General features: G+C 44.1%; 1 pseudogene; it reads left to right on the forward strand.

Moving 5' to 3' along the window:
• The first annotated feature begins 362 nt into the window (after positions 1-362).
• LOC126542599 (U2 spliceosomal RNA) lies at positions 363-542 on the forward strand (annotated as a pseudogene).
• The last annotated feature ends 8,284 nt before the right edge of the window (positions 543-8,826 follow it).

Raw genomic sequence — 8,826 nt, forward strand, 5'->3', positions numbered from 1 at the left:
ACATCACCGCACTCCTAGGGCACACATTGCTTCACCGTGGCCAAGACGATCGTGCGTTGGTCGAGATCCCGCAATGCAATAATGGTTGTGAGTTCACTCGAAAACCACAAGTGGTCACACACAACACAGGCCACACAACATTGATTCCCCACAAACTCTCTCTCAAATCTGGCCGTTGTTCCCGTGAAACGTTCTAAGTTTGAGGGATCGGGGTTATATGGACGGTTCGGACTTTTTTCCGTCTCGCGGTCTTCGCGGACGACACGCTTACGGGACCGCCACCACGGGAGAGTGGAAGGAAAGAAAAGGAGATACACAAGCGCTTGGAACGCTTACGAAAAGAGGGTGGTGTGAACGTAGACATGACCGACGCGGGTGAAAGTGTGGTATCTGTTCTTATCGGCTTAATATGTGATGCGATTTGTATTTGGACCTGATATATTAAACTTATTTTTGCAAGTTGGTGGAGTGCTTAAAGCCTGCTTCACCTCTGCCACGGGTCGGCCCGGTATTACACTATTTTCGGGATCGGCCTACATACGGGGAGACGACGTACACGGCTCGATAGACGCACGAAACTTTTTTACAGAACTGACCTGCAGGCCAAGGTCATCAAGAGAGCAGAAGAAGCCGCCCGGGCCCAAGGGCTCGTGGCTGCCTAACCACAAGGTCACCCGTCAATACCTTGTTTTCCGATAAAGTCTTTACTCACTCTCTCCAGAACCTAGCCATATGCAGCTTCGCTGTAAAAAAAAAAAAGAAGAAAAAAAACTGCAGAACTGCTTACACTAGGTCGTTGTCGACTTCTGCTGGCGATTGCCGAGGGCGCTTTGGTAAAACCGGTGCTGCCGAAGTATTCTTTATTGAAGATATTAGAAGAATTTTGGCTATGCGTGTTGCTTGACACACTACCGTGATACTCGATACGCTAAGCCTGCGGAACCGCTGTAGACATATCGTCACCAGGTACCGTCCTGGAGCGTACAGTCCGGTTAACGATGCAGTGAAGAATAAGACTGATGATCATTCCGCATCGCGAACGCATCACGAATGCTAACGCTGTAGCACCCGTCTGCTTGGTGGAAACCAAACATGTGCACCTTCCTGGCTCGGTGCCGTCTTGATCAATTTGCGAAGCCAGTGGTCAGTTTGCGAAGTTCCAAGATCGTTTGAAGCCAGAAGGAAGGAGTTAGTCGAATTCATGTACTACCCGTCATTCGCATAGTAGGGTAGCTACGAATGCAGCCTGAACTGCCATACTCGAGGCGTTTGTTTGTTTTGGTGCCTACGGATATGGCTCAACCCACCACGGGGGATCGGTCATGAATCAGGCGGCAGTAGATAAAAAGGGGAGCCTCTTGTGTTGTAGACAGTATACTTGTTTGGTTTGGTTTTCGTTTATTGATGGTGCATTCCCACTGCATGGGGGGATTGGCCCAAGAGTCGGATGGCATTAAGCAAAGCGTCGAGTTCTTACTGAAGCTAACAGAAACAGAAAGAAAATCTGCTCGAAACAAGTAGAAACTCCTCCAATACTGAGCAAGGGTTTCTGCGAGAGTGTCCAAAGGAGCAGCTCCTAGAGAAAGAATTTCAAGGATTGAATAGAAAAGGATTTAGTACAACTTGTCTAAATCGTGGTTCTAAAATGTTCTTCATTGAAACTGAAAAATGGCGACCGAATAACACAAACAATTATAGATTTGTCTCGTCGTCTCCGCAGGGAGGGCACCGGCCTGAGGGCACCATCTTCTTATCGTGGCTTCATGCATATTTATAAAAGTGGTTGCACAGTCAGTAAACAAAATCTGCACAATAACGGAGGACAACCTTTTTATCCGGCGTAGTACATTATGGGCAACAAATTTCGTTAATCCGCAGCACAGTCGCTGGCCGTCCCGTTCCATTAGAACAAGCTCTATAATGGCCGTCCCGTTCCATTAGAACAAGTACCCTATACGTATGCATGCTATAATAAACTTGAAACTTGTGAATTATTCTCTGTGATGCAACGATTTCGTTACTGTAGCATATAACATTTGGAACTCAATTGTATGATGTATCACAATATAAAATATGTGAAATATTAGAGTAACCTGCATGATATACGTTTAAGTATCTGTGAATCATATGAAGGCCCCGGATGGGAATAATACATCTAGGGGGTCATGACTTGTTCCGAAACGGATGTCACGAGTGAAATGAAGAATTGGCGCCTGCGAAATTTGCACTAAAGATTTTTTTTCTTTATACACCTCCAGTAGGTGCGGATGACACGTCCTCGCGCTATATCCTCACCGTATTTCTTCAGCCTTTTTCGTCTACCCGTTTCCCTTCTTCACACAAGGATGAGTTGGATCAGTAAACTCGAGCACCTCCGCACCATGCTCATGCTACTATTGTTGCGACAAATTTACCACGTTTAGGCGATTTCCCAACGTCAGAGCAACACATGATGTGTGATGTACCACAACGACGGTTTGGACATAGAGCCGTTTGTGCAATAAAGTTCAACTCTTTTCCTCTACATTAGGTGCGCTGTTAAAAAGGGCACATGGTCCCTGAGCGACCATGTGCTCTTGCGAACTATTAATAAACTTATTACCTATTGCGTAAAACTTTGCTGTTTAGCTCATAACTGGAATGAGTGATGCGATAGTTGACGCAACATTGCATGCGGAAATCTTGCACTGTTTCGCCTGGTATCAGTTAGAGTAAACGTTCTCAGATTCGCTTGAGCGGTGTGCTTTGGCGAAGAAAACTTTCTTCGACTGATGTGAGAACGTTGCGCCATGTTGTGAGTCGTGATTACATCATTCCACAGTATGGTTGTCTTTAGACGCTTCATGTTGAGTTTGCACAAAATGAAATTAAAAGTGACATCAAACTTTGGAAGCTCTTCACACTGACTACTAGTTCTGTGAATGTAACTTTTGCCTCAGTCCATTCTGTAAATTTCCTGCAAGTTCTATTGTGGCTGCAAACGCTGATTGGTATTCCGGACAGATGTCATCTTTAGCGACCATGCTCTAATTGACGAGGCTAACTGAAGCATCAGTGCAAATTAGCGCTGAGACATTAAAACCGTTAACAATCAAAGCAGCAAAGGGTGTTTCGTCTTACAATGAATACGGTCTCTTGTTCTTCAAGTATATACAGGGTGTCTCACGTAACTTGAGCCAAATATTAAAGCTACGTAAATGCCACGTAGCTGGACAGAACCAAGGTAATATTATTTGCCGTCGCTTGAAGATGCTCACATTATTATTTTTTCATTTAGCCTAACTATATAATTAGTCATCATTGATTAAGCAACTTCTCAAATCTTATAGTTAGATGAACAGTGTCAATGAGAAAATTGTAGAGAAGCATGAAAAATTGCCGATACAGCGTTCTGTTGCTCAATACGTGCTAAATATAAGTGGTTTTCCGAGCGTGAAAGAAGCCCGCAAATATACGTAAACTTGCTGCGCGACTGGCCACTCGAGGCGCTTTTCATGTATTCGCCCCCCCCCACCCCCCGATGCCTTGCTCGCGGTGGAACACGGCGCGCTTTGTCTCCGCCTCCCTCTCTTACGCACGCGACATCATGCCACCATCGTCGGTCACCCTCGCACGCTTTCACTCGCACATACACCACACGCCGTGCGGTCAAGGTGTTATCGCACTTGGACTTCATACAGAACGTCACGGCGACACCGACGGCACAAATGCGCCTGGGGTCCCCTGCTGACGTCAATTTTCCCTGCTGACGTCACCGGAATGCCGTTTGCAGACCACCATCGGTCACACGTGAGAGATTAGACGAAATTTTGTGCCGACGATAAGATGTAAGACATTTGAGGACGTCGTTTGCACTAATAACATTACTTTGCACAGCATCGCCGGAGAGTAAACGCAGGTTTACTTATTATTTATATGATACTGTGAATTGACCTCATATTTTTTGGATCATTGCGAGTATTTCAATTCTGTATGTCATGTCCTAATCCCAGAACTATTCCTCCCTAACATGCGGACTTCCCTCAACTTCCCTTGGGTGTTGTTTCTTAGATAAGTGCCTAATATACTGCACAACTTCGTACTTTCATAAACGGCATTTATTTAGCTGCACCAATTTTTTTTAAAATTTGATGTGGCAGATAGCACAATTTTAATCCTTGGTCTAAATTACTCGAGGTCGAATTACCATTTTGACTTCTACGAGAAGTCAAAATGCTTACTTTAATATTTAGCATAATTACGCTAATTAATTATGGTATTATTTTACACCACCTATTTGAATCTATGAATCGTAGCAAGTGAGTATGCAAGGCATTTCGACTTAGAACGAATTCTGAAGATGGCACCGGTTTCGAGATATGCGCCGTCAAACTTGCGGTAAAGATGCACTGTTCCACTTTTTAGAAAACTCTGTTTTATGCACTGAAGCACAAAAGTAACTGGAAAGGCAGTGCATTTCACCAATGCATGTTGAAAATTAATATTTCGAAAGTGATGGAGTCTTGAAAGTTCATTCCAAGTCTATATGCCTTGCATACTGACTAGCTAGAATGCGTAGTTTGAAATATGTATGTACCATAAAGAAATTAGTTGAAATTAACTAGCGTAACTAAGTTATTCATTCAATTAGACCCTTTGATTTCTCGTAGAAGTAATAGCCGCCTCATTGTGTAATTTAGATCAAGGGTTCGAATTGTGCTATTTGCCACAGGCAATGTTTAAAATTTTGGCGCAGCTAGGAGAGAAACTCCTCGTGTGCTTCTCACAATCGCCTTTCCTGAGTTTTTTAAAACTGCAATGACGCCTTTTGTTACTCACTGCCGAGTACGGCCCGACAAGCTTCCATTTTTAGTTGGGCCACTCCCCAAAACAATTTGCGTACTTCTGGGCAAAATAAACTACATTATTATGAGTGTTAATAATTATATAATATTGTAACATAACAGGTAACTAGATCGACAAGGCGGCCATCACTGTTTATTTCAGCTCATCCCAGCCACCCACTTTTTCGTTTTTGGATTCACCTTTCTCGTTTCTTCTTCTTCGGCTAGGTTACACTTGCCCACTTTACGGCGTCACTACTCCTGGGGTGAAAACGAAGAACGTTGCTTATGGCCGCAAACTCCAGCTGTCCATTTTTTATGTACCCAACAGTCTTGAGCACACCCTTGTTGCACCGACTTCACTACTTCAAAAGGTCCAAGAATCTTTGCTTCACTGGCCGGTAATACTTTTCGAACGAGCACGAGGTCTAGCTTGTAGTCCAACATCTGGTGCCGCTTGTCGAAGTGAAACCTCATGATTTTGCTATATCTGTATCGCTCCTCAGATATTTCGCGACGCTCAATTAGCACTAGCCTGTCTTTAATTCCAAGCTCTTTGTCTGCGCTTAGCTTTGGAAGCTCACCATAGGCAGCAAAATACGGACTGCACCCAAGACGGCTTGTATGAGACCTGTTATGATGAGCCACAGCCGCTTCTAGGCAACATTTCCAGCTGCCGCTAAAATTTGGGTACATCGACATGAATTGCTTCAAATCGCGTGTTACCCTCTCCGCCATTCCATTAGCCGGCGGGTGATAGGGCGCACAATGCCGCAGTGTGATGCCTCGGTTCTCTGCCCACTCTTGAACCTTGCTGCTAATGAATGCAGGCCCATTGTCCGATATCACAACCTTAAGATTGGAGAGTATGCCTCTGTCAAGGAGGGCTATGACACTGTTTGAGTCTTCCTTGCCGGGCCGTGCAGCCACCATTCTATTACATTGATCTATTGTGACCAGAAATACTGAGTTTTGCGTACACCTGGACTTTTCTTTTTCAGCTTGGCGAAGTCTACATGTAAGACTTCAAAAGGTTTGTCCGAGTGTCCAGGCAACACAAGCTCGTCTGGTCGTGGCCGGTACTTGGCTTTGTTTATCTGGCACAAATGGCATGACCTTACATACTTCTAAATCTCTCTTTTCATGTGTTTCCATCTAAATCTTTGAAAAACGTTGTATGTGCGCCAGAATCCATCGTGGCCGCCGGACTCTGGAGTGTCGTGGTACAGGTGGAGTATTCTTGAAACAAGAGTCTTGGGTACCATGAATTTTCCGTTTTCAAAATATAGGTCGTCACATCCTTCCTGCAGCTAGGTCATATTAATCATCTCATGTGGGAGTTCAATTGCCAATTGCGACAATGCATCGGCGTCTGTCAGATGGCTGCTTGAATGATGGAATATTTCGAAGTCATATTGTTGCAGTTCATTTATCCAACGAGCAAGCTTCCCTCTCGGTTCTGTCATGTTCAGGAGGTAAGTCGAGGCTTGATGATCTGTATATAATTTAAACGTTCTTCCATCGATATATGGCCTAAAATAGCGCACTGCCGTTAAAACAGCCAGGGCCTCTTTCTCGGTCGTAGTATAATTAACTTGATGAGGGCTGAAGGTGTAGGAATAGTAACCTATCACTGGCAGTTGCTGACTCGGGGAAGATCGTGTGTCTCTTTGGTACAAGATTGCCCCAGTACCATAGTTAGATGCGTCAGTATTCATTTCAAAGGGCAGACTGGTCAGGTAACGTAAGCACTATGTCAGACGATACGTACTATATGTACGAGTTCCTTGTAGGCTGCCTCCACATCCTTCAGTCCAGAGAAAAGGAACCCCATTTTCGGGCAGTTCAGTCAAGCATTTTGCTATTATAGCAAAATATTTGATAAATGCTCTGAGTGGCCAGCAAGTCCAAGAAAAACTGAGTGAATGCAGATCATGTGGCTTTGTAAGCTTAGAGATTCGTTGCAGCGACTCTTGTTTGGTGCTGCCGGTGACACCATCAAATACCCTTTCAAGAAAAACTACCCGAGGCTTGGAGAAGCCACTTTTTCTTTCGTTTATCTTCAGATCTGCATCACTAAGTGACTGCAGAATAGTAGCCAAGTGCACCGAGTGCTCTTTTTTTGACCTCGAGTAAACTATATTGTCTTCAATGCACGCCTTGCAAAAGCGTCCAAGATGCGGCTTCAAAACATTATTCATCATCTTTTGAAACCAAGCCGGCGAATTCTTAACCAAAAGGCAGTCTATTATATTCATATATATGAAAAAAGCATCACAAATGCTGAAAACTTTTTGTTCTCCTCTACTAAAGGCACTTGCCAAAAGCTCTTGCAAAGATCGAAGCGAGAGAAGACGCTGCAACCACCAATTTCGTTAATAATTTCATCGATGTGTGGCATCGGGAAAGGGAACAGGACAGTCTGTTTGTTAATTTGACGGTAATAAGTGCAAAGTATATACCTTCCGTCTTCTTTTGCTGCTATAGTGATGGGTGATGCAAAGAAAGACGTGGACGGTCGGATAACACCAGCGTCGAGCATCTTCTGCAGTTCTTCCTTGAGCCATGTATTCTTATCTCGCGACATGCTGTAAGGCTTGAGTTTCACAACTGTTGTATCTCGAAGCTCGAATGGTACTTTAGATTTGAATGTAGCCTTAGGATAGCCTCCTACATAGAGGAGTTTCGGGCACATCCCGGTGACGTCATCTGCTGTAGCGGGCTTCCGAAGGCTTTCACTAAATAGGGAGAATAAAGATAACTGGCGATGATCTTGAGTAGTAACTGGGTAATCCCAATAAAGATTTGGACGGGGCTCTTGCATTACTAGGCGTGAAAAAATCATTTGATATTTTACTCCATCGAGGACCAACCCTCTGGTTTTGATACTCTTGCTCGGACACGTGATGATTACCTCCGCCCACTCATTGTGCACTTGCTTTTTGCCGTCGTAGCCATACACACTGACTGGAAATTCTTTCCCTCGTTTCAAGTCCGGAATATGTTTCTCCTTCACAACGGTGATGGAAGCTCCACTATCAACCAACAAAGCAGAGGTAGGCAGCAGGTATCGCACAGTATGAGCGTTAATCTCAAAGTCTTTCCTTAAAGTCCGTTGGAGGACATGCCAAAATAGGATGGCGTCGGTGCAGCTAATAAAACAATGTTTAGTTGTCTCTGATACGTCACAAAGGCGACAGTTAACAGAAGATACAAAGCTATTTTTTTGTAGCCATGTTTTTACCGGTAAGGTTTCACCATGAACTTTGTAAAAGAGTGTTTTGCAGCAAGGGGATAAATACATTTTGCGAACTCGCTTTAGTACATCATGGCATGACCATTTAATGTACAAAGATCGGTAAAATGAAGGCGGAAATAGCGTGGATAGTAAATCTTTGTACAAGGTTTTACGCGACACAGAGTACAAGTATTCAGTGGAAAACCGAAGTGTCCGGAAACGAACCGCCAAGTAAGCTTCTTGCACGAACCCCCACAAGCATAAACGCGACGAAAAATTTGAAGAAACAACTAAATCAGGTAACGCATTAACAAGCGCGACTTGCATGTATGACCGAATTATATGATGCGAAGTATCGCGAAAAAGAAGAAACGAGGCACTATTTGCCGCACATGAAGATGTACTAAGCCCAGACCACCTTCACTGACAGGCCTAAAAATATTGTCTTGCCTCACGGGCTCAAAAGTTGAAGACCATACGAAGATTGCAAAGATACGGTGAAAGCGTTGGATGTATAGCCTAGCACAATGAATAACTTGCAATACATATTAAATTTTTTTTTCCAAGAACTTATTGCAGGCTTCGGCTTTCCCAGAAATAGAAAGTCGTTATGGAACGAATGTCTGGGCGTAACTTTGCAGGGCCGAAACCCGTGCTTTCCGTGCGCTTAATTTATATGCGTCTAGCGGCACGCCAAGATACTTTGACGGGAGATCAGTCCACTTAACGCCTGCAAACTGTTCTGGTGTATAGCACCATGAGCCA

Source organism: Dermacentor andersoni, chromosome 3 (genome assembly GCF_023375885.2).
Source record: "Dermacentor andersoni chromosome 3, qqDerAnde1_hic_scaffold, whole genome shotgun sequence".
NCBI lineage: Eukaryota > Metazoa > Arthropoda > Arachnida > Ixodida > Ixodidae > Dermacentor > Dermacentor andersoni.